Source organism: Balaenoptera borealis (assembly GCF_965194805.1).
Source record: "Balaenoptera borealis genome assembly, chromosome: 1".
Lineage (NCBI taxonomy): Eukaryota > Metazoa > Chordata > Mammalia > Artiodactyla > Balaenopteridae > Balaenoptera > Balaenoptera borealis.
Window position 1 is genome coordinate 17,502,963 of NC_138860.1, and position 25,782 is coordinate 17,528,744.

The following is a 25,782-nucleotide window of genomic DNA, read 5'->3' on the forward strand; positions in this document are numbered from 1 at the left end:
GCACATCATTAAAATGATTAATGTGTGTGGGTCCGGGCACAGCTACAGCACTGCTGTTCCCTCCCTCAGATGCAGTGAGGAAAGCCTTTGTCGGAGGCGATCAATACACCCCGGAGAATTCTCTCAGGGGCAAGGACTACAGAAAGAGAACCCGTCTTTGAGATTGATGAAAATAAGAAGAGTGATTTCCTGAACCCACAGTTCTTGGCTGAGTGTTTCCTGGACCAAAACCTTAATTATAACTCAGATCCATTCCCGTCAATGGTCCAAACCAGGGTCACTGGTTATCGCAGCGTTAACAAACTTCTTTGAATCTTGTCACTCTAATCGTGGAAGAAGGGCAGGAGATTTTCCGTACTTCTTTCACTTTCTTTCCTCTTCTTCAGCTTTATATATAAAGCTCATTTAATACTCCTGTGATGGTAAATTTTATGTGCCACTTGTTTAAGCTATGGTGCCCAAGGGTTTGGTCAAACACTGGTCTAGATGTTGCTGTGAAGATATTTTTAAGATGTGTCAACATTTACAATTAGTTGACCCTAAGTAAAAGAGATTACCATCCATAATGTAGGTTGGCCTCATCCAGTCAGAGGAAGGCTGTAAAAGCAAAAACAGGTCTTTTGGAGAAAAAATTTAGCTTCAGCAGTCTAACATGGAAATCCTGCTTGAGTTTCCGGCTTGCCAGCCTGCTCATATGGATTTCAGACTAGCCAGCCCCCATAATTGTGAGTCAATTCCTTAAAATAGATCTCTTCCCTTCAGATAAATATCTATCAGTTTAGGTAGATAGATAAATCGATGATAGATCGATTTTATATTTGTATGTGTATACACATACACATAGAGATATTGTCTATTATCTATCTATCATCTATCTCCTTCTCTCTATCTCTTTATCTATCCTGTTGGTTCTGTTTCTCTGGAGAACCCTGACTAACACAACTCATTAAAGGATTTTTTCCCCCCTCTTTTCCTTTTTTAAAACTATCTGTCTCTATCTGGCCAAAAACAAAAACCAAAAAAAAGACCTTTGCCTTCGCCACCAAAATTCTACCTTAAAAACAAATAATTTCTTTATTCATTTGTACAATGTTTAGATTTAGTCACATACTTTAAACTCTTCGGAGTGTGGCTGGAAAGTCACTCATATTTGGTAGATCTTCCCCAGGTCCACAGCCTCGCCCCACTATCTCACTATTTCACAACATCAGCCCAAACATACAGTATGATTCATCCCTTAGGACAATTATCTTAAGCTTAGAAAATTCTTAATAAAGAGAGTAAAAAGTTCACAAACAATGCTAGAGTTTACAAGGTGTAAGACAGTAAGTCTTATGAGTATTTATGGGTATGAGAGCAGCTGAAGGATAATATTTGAGCAGTGAGAACAGGAAGAGCGGAGACCCTTACTTTTGATGTTATATAAGGTGCTCAGTAAGTATGTAAAGACTATATACTGTGAAAAAGAACAAAAATCGTAACACTTTTCCTTATTAATTATTTTTTACTTTCCTGAGACTTTTTAATTTATTTTTTCATTTCATTTTTATTTATTTGTTTTACTGGGGTATAGTTGATGTACAATATTATGTAAATTATAGGTGTACAACATAGTGATTCACAATTTTTAAAGGTTATACTCCATTTATAGTTGTTATAAAATACTGGCTATATTCTCTGTTGTGCAATATATCCTTGTAGCTTATTTATTTTATGCATAATAGTTTCTACCTCTTAACCCCCTACCCCTATTTTGCCCCTCCCCCCTTCTCTCTCCCTACTGATAGCCAGCAGTTTGTTCTCTATATCTGTGAGTCTGCTTTTTTGTTGTTATATTCACTAATTTGTTGTATTTTTTAGATTCCACATATAAGTGATATCATACAGTTTTTGTCTTTCTCTGTCTGACTTATTTCACTTAGCATAATACCCTCCAAGTTCATCCATGTTGCTGCAAATGGCATTATTTCATTCTTCTTACGGCCGAGTAGTATTCCATTGTATAAATATGCCACATCTTCTCTCTCCATTCATCTGTGGATGGACATTTAGATTGCTTCCGTATCTTGGTTATTGTAAATAATGTTGCTATGAACATTGGGATGCATATATATTTTTGAATTAGTGTTTTCATTTTGGGGGGATAAACACCCAGGAGTGGAATTGGAATTCTTTTTTTTTTTTTTTTTTACTTTCCTGAAATTTCTAAGACAGTCATTATTTTTCAATATTTCTAAATAAATTGCTTTGGTCTCAAGACAACTCCTTGAAGCTAAGCCATGAATTCTTGAAATGAATAAATGATATGGAAATATTGATATGTTCAGAACTCTGCTGTGTTAGCAAGAAAGAGATGTCAACACTACAGCTGAGAGTAAATTTGTCTTAGTTGTTAGTTTCTTTGTTGTTCTTCTGGTCTCAGTGACAATACAAGGAACATTAGTCAGACAAATGTGTAACCTCCTTCTTTGCAGTTTTGAAAGAATGCTGCTCTTTCCCAGCAGCGTTAGTCTGAATCATGCTAATTTTGAGGAGTACATTTGAGGGTGGAAATAGACATTTTTAATCTGGAAGCGTTTATTATAAGCACGCATTGTTACAGCAAATGGCCGACATTCAAGGAGCAAGTGCTTGCCTATATCCTTTTGGCCTTTCTTGATGTTCTGTTTGAAACAGAATGCATTGCTTATTGAAAGCACAGACTCAGTAAATAATCGCTTCCGTGGTGTCCCTGGGAGCCAGCTTTGTACACGGTACAGAGGGGGTGAGAGATGAAGAAAGCCATCACTGGCCATCCATCTAGTGTCAGCTGAAACCCCAGCTTGGCTTTTCTGTCCACTCATCAGTAAATGATCAGCCTCCAGGATTTTCTTTTGAGACAATTATTGGACTTTGCTGGTTCGATTGGAGTCATACAGGCGCACTTTAATTTCCTAAAAATGGTAGCATCAGGACAGCCAAGTATATTCGTGATGATGAATCTGAGCATTTATGTTTTTTATGTCCCAAAACAACACACCCAACAGCCCCAAACAGTAAGTAAGTTAGCTTGTGATGCCTATGACGTCAACTTCAAAAATTCATGGTGCCTCTATTTATACTTGTCAATTTTAAGAGTTAATGCAACTTCTTGAAAAATCATTTAAGAGCAACGTGGTAAAACATGGGTATGTCTCACAGCCAAAATGTGAGATTTGCTCGTATATAAAATCAAAACGGATCATAAAACAGCCACTGAAAACTTTGGCCAATTGTCTGTAAAAGGAGACCCCCAATGACCTACAGCAGGAATATAGATGCAAAGCTGTACTTTGCCTCGTGCCCTGGGGAGGTTTTTGGCTTTAAGATTTTGTCTCCTTGCTGCCAGATGCTAAAGCCAAGTGCATTACTAGAGCTTTAGACACATTTTCATCAATAAAATTTCTTATAAAACAGATCCTGCAAATGCTGAATTTATCTGCCAAATAACCAATTAATTATTTTACATCTTCGTTGAACAATGAACTACTTTATGATGGGTAAAGGTTTTACCATCACATATTAGTGTTCTGGAAACCACAAGGCCTAGCTTTCAATTAGCAGAAGGCATCACAGTTAGGGATGAAAAGAGGTAATTCTGTGTGTTGGAAATTCTCCCCATAGAGAAATAAAACTCCCAAGGAGCAATGACCCAACTAATTTGAGAGAGTTGGGTTTTCAGAAAAACAGATCTTTGTTAAAAGGAAAAGTTCAAACACTGCTCAGATGCCTAGACCCCTCAGTCTTTCCCCTCTCTAATGGCCCTTTCTTTTCATAAATTGCAGCTATGGAATTTAGGCCATACTGGCCCATCATGCATTAGTGTGTGTTAATCCCAGTTCAGACATTGTCTGCGAGTTTACACTATCATTGACAGTCATAATTTCCTGCATTGGGTCAGTGGGGAATGGTGCCTCCAATTCCCTGAATTTTCCAGAGAAGAGGAAAATCTGGGCTGAAATAGTTCTCATACAGTTGATCTTGTTTCTCAAGTTCAGGCCAAATCTGGCATAGAAGGAGAGGCCCTGTAGGAGAGCATGTTCCAGATGGCTGTTTTGGATCTTAATGTAAGCCATTTGCAGAAAATGATGTCAAACAGAATGGGCCATGTAATTAAGTGCCATATTTGTTTACCTAACCAGGGTGAAATCAACAACCTCCAGGGAAATGTAAGAAGTAGGCAGTTGGGGCACGGAACAAAGAATTGTCTTTCAGGTTACAGGCCAGAGAAGAGGGAGACTGGAAGAATCTTCCTTCCTGGAAGAAATTCTTGAACCTTCTGGCATCCTTGGATGGTTGAGTAGAAGGAGGTGTGGGAAAATGCAAAAAAAAAAAAAAAAAGTGAATTCATTTCAAATGATGTAATTGGATGAATCCTGAATTTGAGAAGCTTGCTTTGTCTTCTGGAGAATCTCAATATCCCTAACAGTGTCTGTGGGTATCTCGACTTCCGCAAGTTGAACAACTTCTGGAGAGTGAAATTGCCTCCCTAGAAAGCGCCCACTCTCACCTGGCTTTGCTTCAACAGAAATCTTTGAGTTGTGGATTTTGACCTTGGAGTCATAGTGGTGGCTCTTGTTGGAATTCCTGGAAGCCACACATTTACATCAGAGAAAAAAATTTGGCTTGGCCTCTTCCTCTTTACCCAGCCCAGGATGAAATCCCATCCTTTCAAAAACTTGTAAGTGAAGAAGGTTGTTATTGATAGGTCTTAGTATATGTGTTCAACATTGTGCCTTCTCTTGTCCTGTGTGAATGAATGTTCAGCTCTGGCCTTTGGGTATATTTTCTATCTCTGTGTTACTGGCCAAGTCAAATTCATAATGGGTCATGACAAAGACTCCCCAGAGGAACTTCGGTAGAGCTTTCACTTTGGTATCAGACAGTCATTTGTGCTATCCTCACTTTAAGATGGTCCAGGATATACAAGAAATTTGTATTTACAAATAAGATGAATTAGGTGCAATATAACTTTCTTTCTTTAAGAAAAGAGTTTTTATTTTATTAATAGAATAACCACTAGTTCCCTTAATAATATGCTCCTTTAATGCGTAATTGCCATGATTCAGATTTCTCTGAAACTGACTTGTGGAAAAAGTCTTCAGAAACACATCTGTGATGGATCAATTGTTAGTAAACCTTTATGGAGTCAGCCGCCACAGAGTCCTTTAAGCAAGTTGTTTGTATGAGATTGAAATTTAAATGTCAAAGAAAACAATGCCTTACATATTATAAAGGGCTTGTTTTCCCAGAGAAATAAAAACATTATGAAATCTCTGATTTGGTCAAGCAATACCTCCCTAAGCTCAGGCCCTCCCTAGGTTGACAAGAACATTCTTAGGTGGAAGGGAGCTTCTGCAAGCAGGTGTCAACTTTCCCCTACATCTGAGGAGTCAATCCAAGCAACTACCAGACCCCACCCTCATTGCAAAAGTCAAGACTAAAAGTTGAGCGGTACTTTACCTTCATCAACCTCCTGCCTGGAAAAGCTGGGTACTTCTCACCACCATGACCAGAGTGAGGTTTTGGCCCTTTTGGACACAGATGACTATTCAGGAATGGTTCCTCACTGCTGCCTGTCAGAGGGTGGGGCTTGAGCCAAGAAGTTGAAGCAGAGCAAAGGTTGCGGGGATACTCACAAGGGTAGTGTGATAGCTCCTTGACAGCTCCATTTATGTGATAAATAAGTCCCCTACTTAAAGAGTTCTGCACCCTCAGTTTGCTAAATTTGGCATTTCCTCTTCAAGAAACAGACACATTGTTACAGTATTCTGTGAACAGAGGCTGAAAAATAATATGCCATTAATTATAAAACGTCTTTGTCCCCTAAACGATAATAAATATCTTATTTGAAGCATTGCAAAAGAGAAGCTTGAGGCAATTATCCCTAAGAGTCAAGAGGAAGGGCAGAGTTTCAGGTCCGATGTGATCATTTATTGAATTTGGTGGTGCTGAGCAAGGCTTTTAATCTCTATGGGTCTCAGTTTCCTCATCCTTGCTGCGAGGAAGGTCATTCCTACCTCAGTGGATTGTTGAGAGATGATGTGTGGGAAAGCACCTAGCTTAATTCCTGGAACATAATATTGCCTCCAAATAAATACTGAGTCTGACAAATTGTATTACCAAATGGCTCTTTAGAATGGATTCTTTTGTTCTATTCAATATGCTGCATTAACTTTCAGATATTCAGCTCTGCTTTACATCTTTGCCTGTGTGGGGGGAGGAGAGGGGAAGGGAGGGAAAAAAGGATACAAATCCAACATTACCTGTTGATATATTTTTTTCCTTCTTGGATATTTAGTTTATTTCCTATAAGCATTCATGTCTTTATTTTTATCCCATCTTGTGACCTAAACTTGGACTGGAAAGGCTCTGAGAGGTAAGAACCCTTCCTTTGGCAAGGGCCATCCCCAAGTTCAGCCTAAAAGGATGTATCCCTCTGAGAGGCACCCACAGCTGGCATGGCTCTAGGAATGTAAGCACATAGGGTAGGGGGTCCCCAGAGAAAGAGAACCAGGTATGACTTTCCTGACATAAGAGAAGCCAGTTTTGGCCTAAGCCATTTTGTGATCTAAGCTTAGCCACAATGCTTGCCCTTGAACAGGTCTCAGTAATTAATGATCTTAAGGGAACAAAAGAATGCAGGAACAAATGACTGTTATCAGGCAAGAGAAGTAACAACAGCAAAGATAACATATCAGTTGTAAAGGCTCCCAGTTCTGTTTCAATAGTAAAGGTTAGCCTGACAGCTCAACCACCAGATCAACTGGAACCGTGACCTTTTCTGACTCTCCTGACTTCAATCAACTAAAGCTTGGACTCTGCCTACTACTCAAGCCCCTTCATGAATATGCATGTACCCTTAGCTTAAAACTTCCCCAAGTTTGCCGTTCAGGGAGACACAGCTTTGGGAAAGATCCCAGTGTTCTCCTTACTTGCTGCAAGTGATAAATCCTTTTCCCAGTCTTTGACTTGGTTGTGTCTTGGCTCGACATGCACCAAGAGGCGAACCCAGTTTCTGGGCAACTGGAATAGAAGTTTTTGATAAAAATGACTAGGTGGTTGGGCCTGACCCAGGTTCCCCAGGGACTGAGCAAGGAATAAAAGAGATTCAGAAATTTCCAACAAGGGGCACAGAAAATGGCCGAGAGCACTAACTAAAGTGTGTGTTCTCCAGGGAGGACACAGGGCAAGTTGGAGGTGCCTCTGTGGGCAGGGAACATGGGTGGAACATCCAAGCCGAAAAGCAAATGGGAGCTACAGTCAGGTATTGGGAACACGGGTGAGGACTGAGTGAGGGTCCCTTCAGTACCAGGAACACCAGAGTTTTGATTGGGATTAGCTAACAAGACTAATGCTCTACAAATTGTAGACACCTCAAGAATGCAGAGGCCATCATAAGGATCAGAAAGCCCTTTCTCACCTGTTGTGATGAAACCCAGCAGGACTCTGTGGGGCTCCTGGGCACAGAAGCCTTTCAAACAGTTGCCAATCAGGGAAGGGAAGGGATGCAGAGACAAAGGAGGAGCAGCCAAGAAACAGTAGTGCAGCCTTGGGGCAGGGTCCTGGTTCCACCTCAAGGGATACACATAACAGTATCTTTGAGCTCTTTACAGAACTAGAACCCCCAACAAGTGGAAGACTTAGCATTCTTCATTCCAGATTCAACGAACCAGAGAAGCTCATCAAGAGACCTCCTGAGACCAGATTAAAGGAATCAGAGAAGCTCATTTGGAGACCACCTGAGGCCAGATTAAAGGACTGTAGGCCCTGCACACACCCTGATCCTTATCAACAACCCTGCCCTTGAACAATTGCTATCAAACTCCTCACCAAATCCTCCCGGGTTGGGACACAGTTTTTGAGGGGCATGAGCCCACTGTATCCCCCTTTGCCTGGCAAAGCAAAAAAACTATTCTTTTCTACTTCACCCAAAACTCTGTCTCTGAGATTTGATTTGGCACCGGTGAACAGAGGCCGAGTTTTTGGCATCAGTAATGCCCTACTTGAAGAGAAGGCAATTTACTATAGAATAATATCATCTACCTGTGAAATAAAATTCATGTTTTATGGCAAGACAAGAAAAATTTAAACATAAAAATTCTTCTCTGCCCTTTGGCCTCCTCTCTCTCCCCACTGTGCATTGTTATCTGCATTATGCATTGACAAGGCATCCCCCATTGGCCTCCCCCAATACCTGTTCAATTGTAAAGAGAAACATTCCCCTAGCATCAAGCTAACTCATTAAAAGATAACATTCCTTCTTGATCTTGTAAGGGGTCACATGACCCACCAAGATGGCACTTAGATCTGGGTTATGTAAACTATCAATAACACATCATTTGATGTACAGCTCTCTGTCTCAAAAAACCTATATAAACTGTGTCTTGACTTCTAATGGGCAGAACAGTTCTCAGAGCTTTCTGACATGTTCTTCCCAGGTTATAATCCTCAAATTTGGCTCAAATAAAATTTTCCATTTCTTTCTTAGATCGACTGATTAATTTTTTGTTGACATACATGAATACCTAGCTGGTCTGGAATGAGCTTCTGAGGAAGGCTGTGTGGTTTGTAGAGGGTTACAGAGAAAGATTGACAGGACCAGTTAGAATTGTTTCCATTTTAATCAGTCTTGCTCAGTCACAGTGGGAAAACTGAGGCATTAAAAACTCATTTTGAGCTTCAATAACAATTGCTCCTAATCAGTATCTTATTGTGGTGAATCTATACCTTTAACACAGAGGAGCTTTGTAAAGTATAGTCACATAAAGACACCTACAAAAATGAAATCGTGAGCTTGTAATGAAAAGACATATTATTTTCTAGGACTGGATAATATGCAGGAAACTTCTTCCTGGTGGTTAATTGTAGGCTCCACCAGGTAGGGAGTTTTGTACATTTTGTTCAATAAGTTGATCCAGTGCCTAGAAGAGTACTTGAAATATGGGTGCTGAGTAAATGTTGAACTATTAATAAGATCTTGGTAATCAGGAGGCTAAGGGAAAATGGAAAAAAAAAAAAAAAAAGACATATTTACCTGATTTAAGAGAAGACCAGCTTGAATTAGAAAAAAAATCTGAAGTGTAATAGTTTTTTTATTTTTAATCAACTTTAATCAGGTATAATTTATGTACAGTAAAATGCAGCCTTTTAAAGTTCATAGTTTTATGAGTTTTGACACTTTTACACTAGTGTAACCACCATCCCAATCAAGATATAAGGCATTTCCATTTCTTCAAAAAGTTTCCTCTGTCTCTTCTCAGGTAACACTGACTAGTGGTTGTCCCTAGGTAACCACTGATTCTATTTAGATTCTAATCTAAGATTAAATCTTTCCTCTTTCAGGACTTCTGATAAACGGAATCATATAGTGTGTAATCTTTTGTGTCTGACTTTTTAACAGCCTAATATTTTTGAACCTCATCTATGTTTTGGAATACGCCAATGATTCATTTCTTTTTATTGCTTGGTATTATTTCACTGTATGAATATACCACAATTTGTGGTATCCACTTGCTTTTTGGACATTTGTTTCCAATTTTTAAGTAATATATGTAAATTTGTGATGTGAACATTTACGTACATAAGTACATATTCAGGTGGACATATGTTTTACTTCTCTTGGGTAATCATCTAGAAGTGGAATTGATGGGTCATTTATAGGTGTATGATGTTTAACTTTAAGAAACTGTCAAACTGTTTGCAAAGTGGTTGTAGCATTTTCTATGCCCCCAAGAAAGATACGAGACTTCCACTTGGTTCACATCTTTGCTCAAATTTGATATTGTCAGTCTTTAAGATTTTAGCTGTTATAGTGGGCACATAGTGGTACCTTCTTGTAGCTTTATAATCAATTTTTTTTTCGTTTATGATTGGTCCATTGTTTGTGTCCTAAGAAATCTTTGTCTACCCTAAGTCTGCAAAGATTTTCTCCTATGTATTCCAGTGTTTTATAGTTTTAACTTTTACTTTAGGTCTATGATTCACTTTGAGTCAATTTTGAGCATGGTGCAAAGTAGGGTGTTTCTGCATATGGATATCCAGTTGTCCTAGCTCCTGTCCCCATTGAATTACTTTAATACCTTCATTGTAACTCAATTAACCATGTATGCGTAGGTATATTTCTGCATTATCCATTCTGTGCCTTTGATGTATATACCTATGCTTTTGTTAATACCATGCTATCTTTTTTTTTTTAAAGGCTTTTATTTTATTTTTAAAATAAATTTATTTATTTTATTTTTGGCTGCGTTGGGTCTTTGTGGCTGCGTGCGGGCTTTCGCTGGTTGTGGCGAGCGAGGTCTACTTTTCGTTGTGGTGCATGGGCTTCTCACTGCAGTGGCTTCTCTTGTTGCGGAGCATGGGCTCTAGGCTCGTGGGCATCAGTAGTTGCAGGACGCAGGCTCAGTAGTTGTGGCTCATGGGCTCTAGAGTGCAGGCTCAGTAGTTGTGGTGCACGGGCTTAGTTGATCCATGGCATGTGGGATCTTCCCAGACCAGGGCTCAAACCCGTGTCCCCTGCATTGGCAGGCGGATTCTTAACCACTGCTCCACCAGGGAAGTCCCCCATACTGTCTTGTATACTATAACTTTATAGTTAGCCCTGAAATCAAGTAGTGTGACTACTTCAAATTTGTTCTTCTTCTTTTTTAATATTGTTTTAGCTATGTGAAACACTTTTCATACAAACTTTAGCAAAATTTTGCCAATTTCTACAAAACAAAATACGAATTTTGACAGGATTGCATTAAATCTATAAATACATTTGCAGGAGAAATGATACCTTTTCAATATTCAGTGTTCCAATCTATGAACATGGTATATCTCTCCGTTTATCTAGGTCTTTAATTTCTATTAGCAATGTTCTGTTATTTTCAGTAAGGAGAACTTTCATGTCTTTTGTTAAAGTTATGTCTAAGAATATTATGTTTTGGGGCATTACTGTAAATGATATTGCTTTTTAATTTTATTTTCCAATTGTTTGCTCTGACACACACACACACACACACACATATATATATATATTTGTATATAGGCTTGTATATATATTTGTGATAAATTTCATCTAAGTTGACAAATTTATTGTATCATCCTTGTGAATGTCATTATAAAACTTTTCTTTTTTCTTAATACTTTTTATATTAATGTCAAAAATCTTAGTTTAGTCATTTTAGTCTTCTTTGGTTTACTGTTTGCATGATATGTCTTCTCTATCCATTCACTTATACTTATCCTTTTGTGTCTTTATATTTCTAATACAACTATTGTAAATATATGTATATATAGCCGACAGATGGCTTCTTGACAGAAATAAAGAAATAATGGAAACCAGGTAACAATGAAACAAAATTCTTTACCTTGTGAAATTATTTTTTAAAAGTAAAGGTAAAAAAATACATTTCCAGAAAAATAAAAATGGAGAGAATTAGTTACCCATTAGTAGACCCACCCTATTAAAATAAACTAAAGGGACATCTTAATGTAGAAGAAAGTGAGTCCAGATGGTTACATGGAAATGCAGGAAGGAATGAAGCGCCAAAGAAAGGGTAACCAACCTAGCAATAATCTATTGTGAGACTTAACCCATAATCAAAAGATGCTGCAGTCATCTCAGTCTTATTCTTGTCCTTTTGTTTGTAACTGGGCCTCACACTGCTTCCTAAAAAAAGATTTTCCTGTTTTTTTTCATTACCATCAGTTTTATTATATGGTACATAGATGTGGCTTTATTTGTGTTTGTCTTGCCTGGCGTTCATAGCACTTCCCCATTCTGTGATTTGATATCTTTCTTTAGTTTTGGAAATTGTATGACCGTTTTCCCTTTATTATGGCTTCTTATGTACACTCTCTCTTCTTTCCTTCTCAGATTCAAATTACGTTTTTTAGCTCTACTGTTTTCCGTATGTTTCTTACTTTCTTTTCTGTTTTTTTAATCCCTTTTGTTTTCTGCTTCTATTTGGATATTTTATTTTCTGTGGATCTACCTTCCAGGCACTTATCCTCTCTTCTGCTGTGCCACAACTGCTTTTAAACCCATATATTGAGTTACTAACTTCAATTATTGAATTTTTTGATGCTATGATTTGCATTTGATTCTTTTTTTTTTAAATCTAGATTTCAGTTCTCATAAGAAATTATCAATCTTACCTATGTTTGGTGACTCCAAAAATTGGATCATATGTATATCTGTTTTTATTTTATGCATTTCTCTTAATACTGATTCTATATGCCTGCATTTTTGATTAATTATGTGCACATTAAATTCAGTAGGTGACCTTGATCCAATCAGGAAGTGAGCTGTTTGTGGCTGGGCTACAGTTTTCATAAAGTTTTATTTGTACTTTATCTCTGCTTCTAGAGTAATGCCCTTCAGGGTCCCCAGCTGAAAGTCTGGGTGCTTGTTAAGGTCTCTCTTTCTTGGTAAACCCTAGAGTACAATATTTGTCTCATTTTTACCACGTGACTTTAGAAAACTCTGTTTTTTATTATGTTTTTTATTTGTTTAGCTACTTAGTCTATAGCTTAAAGCAGCATAAGAATTCAGCAAATGTCTTGAAGAGGAAACAGCACCGAATGCCATTCCTTTGTGTCTCTCTTCTCATTAGATTTTGGCTTCTCGATTGCTGGCTTCCTTGGTAGTCCCAAACTCTATATTTGTCTCTCTGGCCCAGTGATATTGCCGGCTCCTCTGTCTCCTAACAGCAGTCCTTTGCCTGAATTCTCAGCCTTTGTTTCTCTACTGAGAATCAGCAAATGCTCCGTAGGGGAAAACACTTTAAAGAGTATCAGTTGATCTGTCTGAGATTCCTTTGACTCCAAGATCTTAATTCCCCAAATATTGCTTGCCTTTGCAACCCACCAAGGACCTCAAGCAAAAAAAAAAACAAACAAAAAACAAAAAACTATTTTATCTGGATTTTCCACTTCTTCTGGGCTGAAATTGGTGCACTGCAAACTACTTTATCGTAACTGAAAGCCAAAGTCAGACCAACTCCATGAAATTATGCGTGTGTGAATTTGAAATTTGAAATCCAGTATTTTTCTCCTTCCCTTTTCTCTTCACCATTGGGTTTCCCCTATACAGACCTACCTTGGAGATATTGCAAGTTTGGTTCCAGACTACTGCAATAAAGTGAATATCACAATAAAGTGAGTCACATGAATATTTTGGTTTTCCGGTGCATATAAAAGTTATGCTTGTACTATACTGTAATCTATTATGTGTGCAATAGCATTATGTCTAAAACAAGTATATATTTTAATTTAAAAATACTTTATTGCGTGAAAGGCCCACACACCGCGATGAAGAGTGGCCCCCACTTGCCACAACTAGAGAAAGCCCTCGCATAGAAATGAAGACCCAACACAGCCAAAAAAATTAAGTAAATAAATAAGTCAGGAGCTCTTTAAAAAAAAAAAAAAAACTTTATTGCTAAAAAAATGCTAACAATCTTCTGACCTTTTAGCAAGTCGTAATCCTTTTGCTGGTAGAGGGTCTTGCCTTGATGTTGATGGCTGCTGACTGATCAAGGTTCTGGTTGCTGAAGATAGGGGTAGCTGTGGAAATTTCTTAAAATAAGACAACAAGGACCTTTGCCACATAGATCGACTCTTTATTCCCAAACAATTTCTCTGTAGCATGCAATGCTGTTTGATAGCATTTTACCCATAGTAGAACTCCTTTCAAAATTGGAGTCAATCTTCTCAAACCCTGCCTCTGCCTTACTAACTGAGTTAAGGTAATATCCCAAATCCATTGTTGTCATTTCAACAATTGATTAAATTTGCTACCTTATGTAAGTGCAGTGTGTGGCTTCCCAAAACAATTACAATAGTAACATCAAACATCACTGATGACAGTTCACCATAACAAATATAACAATAATGAAAAAGTTTGAAATATTGCGAGAATTACCCAAAGGTGACACAGAGCCATGAAGTGAGCAAATGCTATTGGAAAAATGGTGCTGATAGACTCGCCACAAACCTTCAATTTGTAAAAAACTCAATGCGAAATGCCATAAAGTGACGTGCAATCAAACAAGGTGCACCTGTACGATTAATTTGCACAACATGCAAAGGACAAGTTAAAAAGTTGGCAATTCTAACCTAGCTGTTGTTCAGATAGACTGGGTCCAACCAGACCTTTTATCTAGTTAGTCGACTTCATGTGCACACACCATGCTGTGATAGCCAATACATTAAGGCCCTGGACACTGAACTTTTGTTTCTAACAATAACTCTTCACCCTCCTTCCTCTGCTCTCAGTCTTGAGCAGACTTCCTCCCTGACTCCTGATTTCTGTCCCACCACCAGCCAAACTCTTGCTCTCTGGACGCCAGTTTAGTTTTGTCAGTTTCATCCTAGGTGCTCTCAAACGGTACGGGATTAGAGTTAACCCAGGGTCTGTGCCCTTCAAATGTTATTAAGCTTGTTAAAAATGTAGGTTTCTAGGGAATTCCCTGGTGGTCCAGTGGTTAACACTCCGTGCTTCCACCGCAGGGGGCGCAGGTTTGATCCCTGGTCAGGGAACTAAGATCCTGCGTGCTGCGTGGCATGGCCAAAAAAAATAATGTAGGTTTTGGGCTTTGGCCTCAGATTCTGATTAACAATTGGTCTGAGATGAACCCTAACAATTTTTGTTTTTAGTAAGCCTCACCCTAGCACCTGAAAACCCTGGCTCCATTCTGGGACCCCACAGACTGAGAATGGCTGACTTCACCAGCTTTGCTCAGCCCTGTGCCCTGGAAGGGACATGACTCAGTGAGAATTTAACTCATGTGGATTTTTGCTGTTTATAGTGATCCCTGCCCTCTGGAGAAAAATAATCAGAGGAGTATAGAGAATTATCTCCCCTAAAGGCTATGAGGACATAGCCCATTATCCACGTTAGGTGGCAGTATGGCAGATCACGTGCCTGTCTCCTTTGCCACTCTCTGACTCAGAATCTTGACAATGTAAAGTTAAACTCAGAAACACCTGCCATTGATTGTCTGAACTATTCTCGGGCAATCTGGAAAACCCTTTCTCATCAGCTACGCATTGTCTCCCCAACATCTTAAGCTATTATTCAGAACATTTCTATTCTTCATTTTATACTTAGGACCATGAAGCCAAGCCAAGAAGACATTTTTGTATTCCCCCATCTCCTCCCTACCAGTATTGGAGGAATGTCAACAGAAAGAAGAAGGGATATTATTTAGGGTGGCCTGAGGGGTAATAAGCAGGATTAATGGGATGAAATTGAGCAAAGGAAAATTTAAAGCTAACCTCAGGAACATTTTCCGAAGATTGAGATCAATGGTCCTGTGGAATTAAGATCCCAGGAGAGGTTGTGGGAGCCCTATTACTTGAATCAGTTCAAACTAGACTGGACCAAATATTTGAATATAATCCCACCTTGGCAGAGAGTAAACCTGCAATGGCTGGAAGATGGAAAAAATGACCTAATAGGTCTTTTCCATCCCTGACTTCTATGAGTCATCCAATGTATGCTGTCGTGCGTCACACTGCTGGCCAGACCTGGGTCATTTGCTATACATTTCAGCCACAAAATCCTCAGATTTTGACTACGTCCCAGCTAAACGGCTACCTCAGCAGAGGCTGAGGGCTCCTTTGGGATTTCTGGTTAGTTTATAATCAATTAAATATCAGAAATGAAGGCAGAAATCAGTCATAGCAGCGGACGGTGGTGAGTAATTGAGGGTGAGTCCTCTGGGAGGTTCACCCTCAACCCTTTGCAGACAGACAGAAATCTTTTCACTGCAGTTGTCGTTTGTAACTCTGCCTCTCAGGCTTGGCTGGCCTGTGGGCTGTGCTGGGACCAGCCTCCTGCTGCAGCTCCCGGCCTGCTGTGGCCTCTTCTGCCACAGTCAACTCCCCTTCAGCTGCACTGGTGGAAGGCAGTCTCTTTACATGCCCCAGCCTGGGGAACCAGCGTTCGGGAGCACTGCTTCAGGACTGTCAGCTGACACAAGTCCCAGAGCATTTTCTGAGAACATTATTATTATTAGCTTCATCTTTTCTCCAAATACAATGTTAGGAGAACACCTAAAGCTGATCAAAGCAGAACTTTTTTGATTTCAACAGGGAAGGGGAGCCAGGACCCACAAGAAATTTTTTTCTTGCCACTCTCCTGCCTCATCCCTCTTTCCTGAAGCTTCATAGAGGGATGCATACAAGCTGCTATCAGGCACATATTCAAAACCAATTCTCTACACCCTTGCATGTGCTTTCTTGACATTTCACATTCCATGAAGTCCACAAATGGCAGATGAAACAATTGCTGCATCTCCAGACTTCACAGAGTCCGGGGAAGCAAGACATCTGCTCTAGACCTAGTTTTCCATTCTCCTTTCCCCCTTCTGGGTCCTCAACCTCTCAGGCTGCTGGTGGTTGGAGAGTGATTGGAGAAGAGAGCAGAAAAGGATTGGCTATGGGTGCTAACAAAGAAGTGTATTTCATGTTAATTACACAAGTCCTTAACCTCTGCTTTCCCTGTCACCAAGGACAAATAGCAGCATTACCTGGTCTTCCTTTTTTGTTTCTCCTCTCTTGCATGTTGTTTTTTGTGACTTCAAGTCTGCCCTAAATGCACATTACAGCCTGGTTTTGCGAGGCAAGCTGGGAAGCATGGTGGAATCATGGAGGATCAGTCCCCCAGCCCTGAAGCTTTAGGAAGTGCAGAGAGAGTCCCTGGCTTCCCCAAGGGATTCCTTAGACAAATCTCCTGAATTGCAGCTGGCCTCCGTGTTTTCCTTCTCCACTTTCTGGGTTTCAAAGCATTCTTAGCTAAAATCATAAGTTCTTCTAGCTAGTAGGCAGAGAAGTAAATGGATTTGAACCCAAGCCTATCTGATATCATAGCCCAAAATCTAAACCCCGGCATTGCACTTGCTCTCACTTGACTAGACAGCCTGCACAGCAGCGGGAGTTCTCAATTCCACATTTCTAAACCTCCTGCTCTGTGTAGGGTTTCCGTAATGCAGCCAAGTAAAGAACATCATTGGGTTCATGTTTATTTCCCACCTCCTTCCTCTGGCATTTCTTCCTTGTTGTTTTCAATTTCAAACAGGCTGAGATGAGAAGGGTTAAGTCACCTGTCCTTTCACTGGCCAACTGGTTAATGCTCTTTCCTTCTATTGTCCCTCTCATTAACCAGAGACAAGTTCTTCATTAACCAGAGTTAAGTGCTGCCCTTCACTAGAACCTAAGTCTCCTTACTCGTTTTGGTTCCTTCAGTAATTTCCTACATTAGTAAAAAGGCAGCTTTGCGTTAGGAGCAAACCTGGGAGTCACTGAAATCCAGCCGGTTGCTTGGGGATGTCAGAGTCCTAGACTTAGAGCTAGAAGGACCCCTAGATTAGAGAGTCCTCACTCCCTGCCTCCCACTTCCCTGAATGAGAAAAAAAGAACATAAAGAGGTTATATGGCTTGGTCAGGGTCACACTACTTAAATGAGAGAATTAGGAGTGAATGAAGGTTTCACTTCCAAATCCGTGTTTTTTTGTTTACTCCACGTCACTCAGAGAAGAACAGGGCAAAGGGTTAGGGCGCGAGCTTGAGCAACGAGTGGCAACTTTTAGAGAGAAGTTTTGGATAGAAATTTCCTCGGAGGACAATCTTTTATGAGCCAGTCCTCAGAGGGCCTCGTGTGAACACATCAGAGACGTATGGATTACAAACATTGAAAATCCATATGGGTTGAAGAATGGAGACAGGGGAAGGATTTTGGCAAACACACTGGCTTTTTAATATATATGTGTATGTGTCTGTCTATGTATATATATTATCAAATTTAAAACATTTGAAAAGCAGTTTCAGCCTAAACCACAGAGTGGCTCATCCATCCCCACTAATAAGTTCCAATCCTTCTGCTGTGTGGTCTCTCCATTCCATGGGTTAGGACCCCACTAAGTCTGTTCTACTTCAATCTGAATCCTGCCTGTTTTATACATTTTGAAGATAGGTAGAGAGAGACTAAACCTCACTCTCCCGTACAGGAACCCAACTCCCAATAGTCAGCATTTAGCCGAATGGTTTCATTGCATTTTAAAGTGTTTTAAGTCCACTTATAAATAAATTGGGCTATACCAATGCTTTTGTAATGCACATCATGAAAAATGAACAGTCAGCTTAAAATAGATTTTCTTTCACTGCCAAGTACATTATGTGAAAAATGTACTCCATCTGGCAGGACAGACCGTGTGGTCGTGGGGATGGAGCTCAGATAAGGGAGCAATCCTTTGTGTAAAGAGGACGCCACTCAGACCCTGATCCCTATCAGGACGTACGCCACAATCCATCTAGAAGTCCGTGATAGAAAAAGCCATGTCCTCTTCCTGACACACACAAACAATGGCAGCGGACACTCATGAGCCTGGAATGAATTACAATCTGCCTCACTTTCTCCTTCAGTTTTCAATGTACCAGCCTCCAGATCAGAGCCTTCAGTGGGTCCGTCTAAACCCTGAAGCATGGCATTCATCATTTCACAATAGTTGACACCTCCTGGAGCTTTCGACTATTTCTTCACCCTGGCAAAGCTGATGTTACAACCAGCCACTTGTGATTCTTTACTCTTTGCCCTCGTTCCTTTGCTCATTTGTTCTCCAACCTGACATTGCCTTCTACTCTTTGCCCATAGATCCATATTCATCACTTTCTTCAAGGTCCATAATGGTGTCCTGTTCCATAAAGATGGAATCCCTAATTCTATATAAATGTAATAATTTACTCATTGAAGAAAAGTACTCTCATGTCCTCAAGCTTTTCCCCCTCTGGCTTTCCTCTTTCCTTTCTTCATATTTAATAACCACCTACCTGTCGGAGGCAACTTACACCAAATACAACATGGTTGCTAATCTAAGTCCTTCAGCCTTGTGACTGGACACTTCTTGTCCTGGTTTCCTTACTAGGAACCTTTCTAGAAATAGCTAGATATCCACCATGATTACTATTTCCACAAAAACTCTGCTAATTAACTATCTCATTCCTGCTAAACTGTTAGCCAATAATTGGTTAGAGCTTGGGGAATCCTCTGAGTATTTGCATTTTAGTCAAGAATCTTCAAATAAGCCAGCACCACCTTGTGCCTTTATCTTGAGCCACCTCATTCATATTACATGTCACCTTCACCAGTTAGGCCCCACTTTTGGCCAAAATCCTAGAGCCATTCCCCCATTCCTGCCCGACACTGCCCAACCCTCCTCTGCGCTTGTACCTTCCTGAAGGGTGATGTGGTGGTTACAAGCTCCCACTCATGAGGCAGACAGAACTGACTTTGATTCCTGATTTCAAATTCAGATTTTGACACTCTGTGCCTTAAATCTCTCTGAACCTCGGTTTCCTCACCTGCAAAATGGGGATAATAATAGTATGCCAAACTCATTATGTCCTTATGAAAATTGCTTGAAATAATGCTTGTAAAATATTTAGCCCAGTATCTAGGAAAGAATCCATGAATTTTAGTTATGATTATTATGGTTGTTCTGAATTCTGTTTTCAATATTGTATTCATCCATCATATCTGACAAATTGGTAGATTTTTCTTTTGAGCTTTGCTTAGGCTTTTTTCTCTAGATTCTGACTCTCCTTGTACATGGTTTTATAGCTCCTTTTGTCCTAATCTAGGTGGTTTTCCTGCCTGGTCTGTCCTCAGCTTTTGAGTCCCCCACTGTGGTATTATTCTGTGTCCACTCGTGATAGGAAAGCTTCAGGAGTCAGAGAATGAACTTCTAATGGTAGAACAGCAGGAACCTTCATATGTAAATGGATAACATACATACATCCTACTCACACTACCTAAAAAAAAAAAAAAAAATTACTTGGATCTCTCTACCTACCACCCTCCTGCTTGGTACAGACAGATTCTTTTGGGTACAGTGTGACACATATAATAGGCAATAATAAAAGTTCATGAAGTGAGTGGGGGAGGGAAGAATAAACTAAAGAAAATAGTGGTAAAAGCATTCCCATGGACCTTTTTGTATCAGTCTTCTGAATATATTGAACCCAATATAATCATGAGAGTCCTTATAAGTGAAAGAGACAGGAAAATGAATGAGAAAGAAATTTAAAGATACTATAGAGTTGGCCTTGGAGATGGTCACTAGAAACTGGAAAAGGCAATGAAATGGATTATCCTCTACAGTCTCCAGAAAGAACACCACCTTTCCAACACTGATTTTAGTCCAGTGAGACCTGTTTTGGACTCCTGACCTCCAGAATGGTAAGATAATGAGCTATGTTATTTGAAGCCACTAAGTTCATGGTAATTCGTCACAGCAGCAATAGAAAACTAATAGAATTGTGCTACTATAGTTACCCTAAGGACTAGTTTTTTCTGGTCTGGCACTCAGGGTAAAATTTTTTCTCTTAGGCATTTTTTAGGAAATGCTGTTACTTTTGAAAAATGAAACTTTATATCTTGCGGTTTTAAGTGCTTTTTCTGTAGAAAATATTAATGAAGAGATATAGGCATGTCTTTCTACTCATTATTCTCTTTTAAAATACTAATTTAAGAAAAAACTCGTCTTTAAAATCTCTAATTATTTTAATCATTTCTGCCTTTTCCCCTGATTATCTCCTTAGACATATTTAAAATGCCTCTTTCAACTAATCTTAAATCTTTACCTTAGAGTCAAAAGCCCTTATGTATTTGAAAAAGATATAAAAAACAATCTTTTGTCCACCTCTCTAAAGGAAAAGTGCTTCTTGTGCTACTCAAATGGCAGATATTATCTTGCCATTTATCAGGGCATTTTTCTTTTTAATCCTTGTCTCAGTGAGTGAAAAGCAGACAATATCCTAGAGAAGAAAATGGTAAATTTGTGTTCTTCATTTTCTCCCTATAATCTCCAAATATCTGTATTTACAGGTATCTTTAAGAGACTTTCATCCTTTCTAAATCTTTCTTTCTCTACTTGTATTCTCAACCTTACGTACTCCCTATTCTTCTGGAATCTTATTTCATAAGTTAATCTTTTTATCTTCTTCCCATATTCTGAAATGCAAACTAACAAACACATGACCAATTCCTTTCACTAGATCCTGTTTCTGTCTCAAATATTCTTCTCTTTCTTTTCTCTCTTTATTTCAATACCAGATTTCTAATTCCTTACCTTTCATTTATACTTCAAATTTGGCAACCTGGATCCCATAACAACCTCTCGACTGAAATTATTTTTATAAAAATCATAGATGACCTCCTGATTGCTAAATCCCATGAGAATTTTGAATCTTAACATTCCATGTCAAAATATAATATCTTTAATCTGTAAGCATTCTTCATAGCTAAATAAGAAGTGATAGCTGTATTGAAAGGGCAACTTATATAATTTTATAATCCAGAAAAGAAATACAATTTGTCAATAAATGTGAAAGCATTCACTCTATTTGGTTGTTGAATACCTGTTAAGATATTTGAAAATTATTTTTTATTTTCAGTGCTGGTGAGGCTGTGTGAGCAGCTATTCTCAGTTGTGTGCAAAATTTATGAGGATGTTCATCAAAGGTGTTTTACTAATGGCAAAATTTTAGAAATAAACCACATTTCCACTAATTGAAGTAATCGATTAAATTATAATATATTTTATATACCAGAAGTCTATGAAGATAGCTTAATGGCATTGGAAAATGACTAAGATATAGTAAAGGAAAAAAAAAAAAAACTTACAGTGCAGTGACTCACTTCTGTGGGGGAGAAGAGAAAAAAATTCATAATATTTTCAGTGGTTATAAATGATTTAAAGAGGTGTTTTTGCTTTGCCTTTATGTTTTCCAAATTTGTACAAAAGGTATTAATTTCATAACTAGAAATAAACAAAAAAATCTTTTGTTTTAAACCACAATAAGCTACAATAACAAACCAGGCTATAAATATCATTTTGGGGATCTGAGATTTTGCTAAGTCTACGGAAACGCCATGAGTTTGAGGTGATGTTACTTGAAGACAGTCAGGAGGCAACAGGTCTGTGAGGTTAGTTAAGATAGACTCAAGTGCTCTAACCTTGAGAAATGCTCATGTTTGGACTGATAATCTCTTATGGAGCTGGAGGAAGCTGATAAAAAAAAAATGTGCCTAATAAGAAGGTTGTCCCTTCTTATTTATCATGGAAAAGAAAGCGAGTCTATGGGCTTCATAAGTAACGGAGAACTGAATATGGCCTACTGTCCAGGGAGAAGAGTACGTAGAGGTTGGTGGAGGTGTGATTTTGGATGGATCTTGAACAAGTCAGGACTTGTTACTACAGGCCCAGCCCACAGGGGGAGCAGATAGGAGGCCATTATGCTCTTGGAGGAATCAGGTGACACAAGCCTGAACTAAGACCCTACCCAGTGCAGGGGAAAGGAAGAACCACCATAAAGAACAAATTGCTGGTGCCTGGCATTGTTTGAAGGCAGGGGCCAAGAAAGAAGTACAGGTCAAAAATGACAACATTTCGAAGCCAGAGGGTGTCAAGAAAACAATGGAAAAATCTCTCAAAAATGCAGTTATAAGTGGAAGTTGGTTTAGACGGAAGATGGTAAATTCGGATTTTGATGGAGCATGTGAACAGATGGCAGGACACTGGTGCAATGTCCACCTGGTGGATGAGAACACAAGAGAGAAGTTAAGATTGAGTATAGAATATGTAACATATGTAATTATAAACTTTGTGAATAACTTTGGATACAAATTGAGATTGTGACTCTCTGTGAATGAAATCACACTCATGTTGTGAATAGATGATAAAGGCACAGATCTTTTTTTTTTATTGTTATACATCAATTCCATTTCACAAATGCCATCAGATTTCTAGGCAACACAATTCAGAGTTTATTCTTCTTCTTGGGTGGTTAAAACCACTGACATTGGCCTTGGACATTTATAACCTAATTTGTCATAGCTTATCTTACGCTGGAAATTAGCTTCATATACTAAGAAAGGTCTTTTCCTACATAAGAAAGCAAAATCCACTAAATCTCATCCCTGAGCTGTATTGTTGTGAAACTAATTCATTCTGATGTGGGAGAAATTCTTTCATCAAAATCTTCAACATGATATCTGTTTGGGTTATTTCTCACTCCTAATTACCCAGATCAGAGTAAGGAAGAAGTAAAACCAAAGTGAAACCAAATGGATAATGCAACAATTTTAGTGTGAGAGTTGTGCAATTTAACACAGTGACAACATTTGTGTTTATGTACATCTGTAGCTCGCAGAAAGTTTACTGCTGTGCTTTGTTTGCTTCTAGTGGCAAGATTCCTTGCTTGAGTCCTGGTTTCTCCCCCAACAGATTCTGTGATGGTAGACACACTTTTTATCTTCATTGGGCTTTCCTTTTTACCCATTAAATAGAGATTACAATACCCTGTGGCCTTAACTCATAGTGCTAGCAAAAAATAAGATAATAAATGTGAAATTGCAGTGGAATCTATTTTAAGTGTTAGCCAAATCTAATTTTTGGCACACATTACATTTGCAAAAGACCTCCTTAAAATCATGCAAAAAAGGTGTCAATGAAAAAATAAATATTGGGTGACCCATTTGGCAAAGCTTTATTTGAATGTAATAGGTTTTCTTTAAACAGCTAACAAGCACTTTCAAAGTTTGTTTTGTCATCCACATACGCACATGCATGTGTGTGTGAGCTCACACACACACACACTCACTGTGACTCTGCAGATATTGTTTCTTGGGATTGGCTGCCATTTGCTGTCACTAATCAGACAGTTGTTAGATGTGAAGGTAGTTGAATGATCATAGCTAATTTTAATCAAATCAGTAAATTGAAACTCAAAAAGGTATTGGCAGTGATTTACATTTTCTTCAAGAGTTTGCAATTCAGTAATATCAGACCTTTCCAAGAAACACCTTTTAGGTCTTTAATGTAAATCTATCTTTAGTTGACCAGAGCCCTTTAATCCTATCCAGGATTGGTTTAGAAGGCACCATCTTTACTAACTCTTACAAATTGAATTGTGTTCCCTTAAAATTTGTATGCTCAAGTCTTAACCCCCAGTACCTCTGAATGTGACCTTATTTGGAGATAGCGTCTTTACAGAGGTAATCAGTTAAAATGGGGTTATAAGGATGGGTCCTAATCCAATGTGACTGCTGTCCTTATTAAAAAAAAAAAAAAAAAAAGGAAATTTGGAGACAGACACATATATAGGGAGAACACTTGAAGATGAAGGCAGAGATCAAGGTGATGATTCTATAAGTTAAGGAACCCCAATGGTTGCCAGCAAATCACCAGAAGCTGGGGTGGGAGGCATGGAACAGATTCTTCCTCACAGATTCCAGAAGGAACCAACCCTACTGACACTTTGATCCTGAACTTTTAGCTTCCAGAACTGTGAGTCAATACATTTCCGTTATTTATGGAACTGATTTATGGTACTTTGTTATGGCAGCCATAGCAAAGTTATATAACAACAAATCCCCTCCTCCAATTTACAAATTTGGTGAACAAATGAAGAGGAAACTTTAGCATGTAAATGATTATTAAGAAAAGCTATATCCTGTGGGTATTCAAAGGCAGTTACTTTTAAAAAATCCATTACCAAAGAGATATTATTTTTATTCACAGACTTGCGGCTAAATTATTTGGAATATTTTGGTTAGAACAGATTTCTTCTTCAGCAGAATTCCAGCAAAGTAGTGTGAGTATGGGCTGTGAGCCAGGATATAGAAATGGTTTCATGATGGAGAACAGAAGCTTATAATGGGATTAAATTAAAGCTACCTCCATCTTTATTTAGCTTTTAAATGTGATAATGCAGTGAAAACATCCAGTTCCGTGCCTGGAACATAGTAAGTGTTCAGTAAATAAATCTAAAATCTGAAACCTCTGAAGTCTAGGTAGAGTCACCCAATTTGATTTTAAATGGGTAAATGTTTTTAAAAAGTTGTTATGTGAACTCTGCTGTGATCCATATTGGCTGTTAAGCATAGCTCCCAAACAATGTCCATCAGAACGCTGAACTAAACTTGTGTATATTCTCATGCAAGAAAGTCTATAAAACTGAGCTTTTTGGAGTTATCTGTAGACATGTTAACATGTACTGTTAAGGATAGGTCAAATCAGGATATCAGACCCTCCTTTCTTTGTGCTTCTGTTACATATTCTGCATTATCTCTATTTTAGTTCCTAACACAGCTCAAGGTCATGGCTGTGTGTGTACTTCTTCCTACCAAACTCTAAGCTCCTCACGACAGCTTACGCCTTCCTTCTTTATGGCTCCAGGACTTAGCATAGTGTCTGTCATGTGGAGGCACTCAAGGCAAATAGCAAATATGTTTACATGTTGAGAGAACTTCTGCAGGATGCAAATTACATCACATAAAATTTTAGCTGGTTTACTTTTCTGCTGCAAGGCTGTTCAGAACTGAGAGTCACATTAACATTTCAAACTTTAAAACCTCAAGAGGCTTTACATATGTTATCTTATTTGGTTTTTAAAATAACCCCCCAAGAGAGGGTGGATATTATTATTATTCCCATTTGAAAAATGACAAAATTGATCCAGGGAAGAAAAGTCATTTACATATGGTGATACAGATATGTATGAGCCTAATCAGGCTCTAAGTATTGACTCCCAGTTCAGCAGTTCTGTTGGGCCATTCTGCTTCCTACAGCTGTCACGTGATGTAATTTATTGAATGGTAGTTGATGTCATTGACCACGTGACTTTCTAACGCAGCCACTGAGACCACTGAAAATTCTGGATCTGCCAAAGTCCATCCAAACAGTTTTCAGTTTTCTACACAAAGACTGA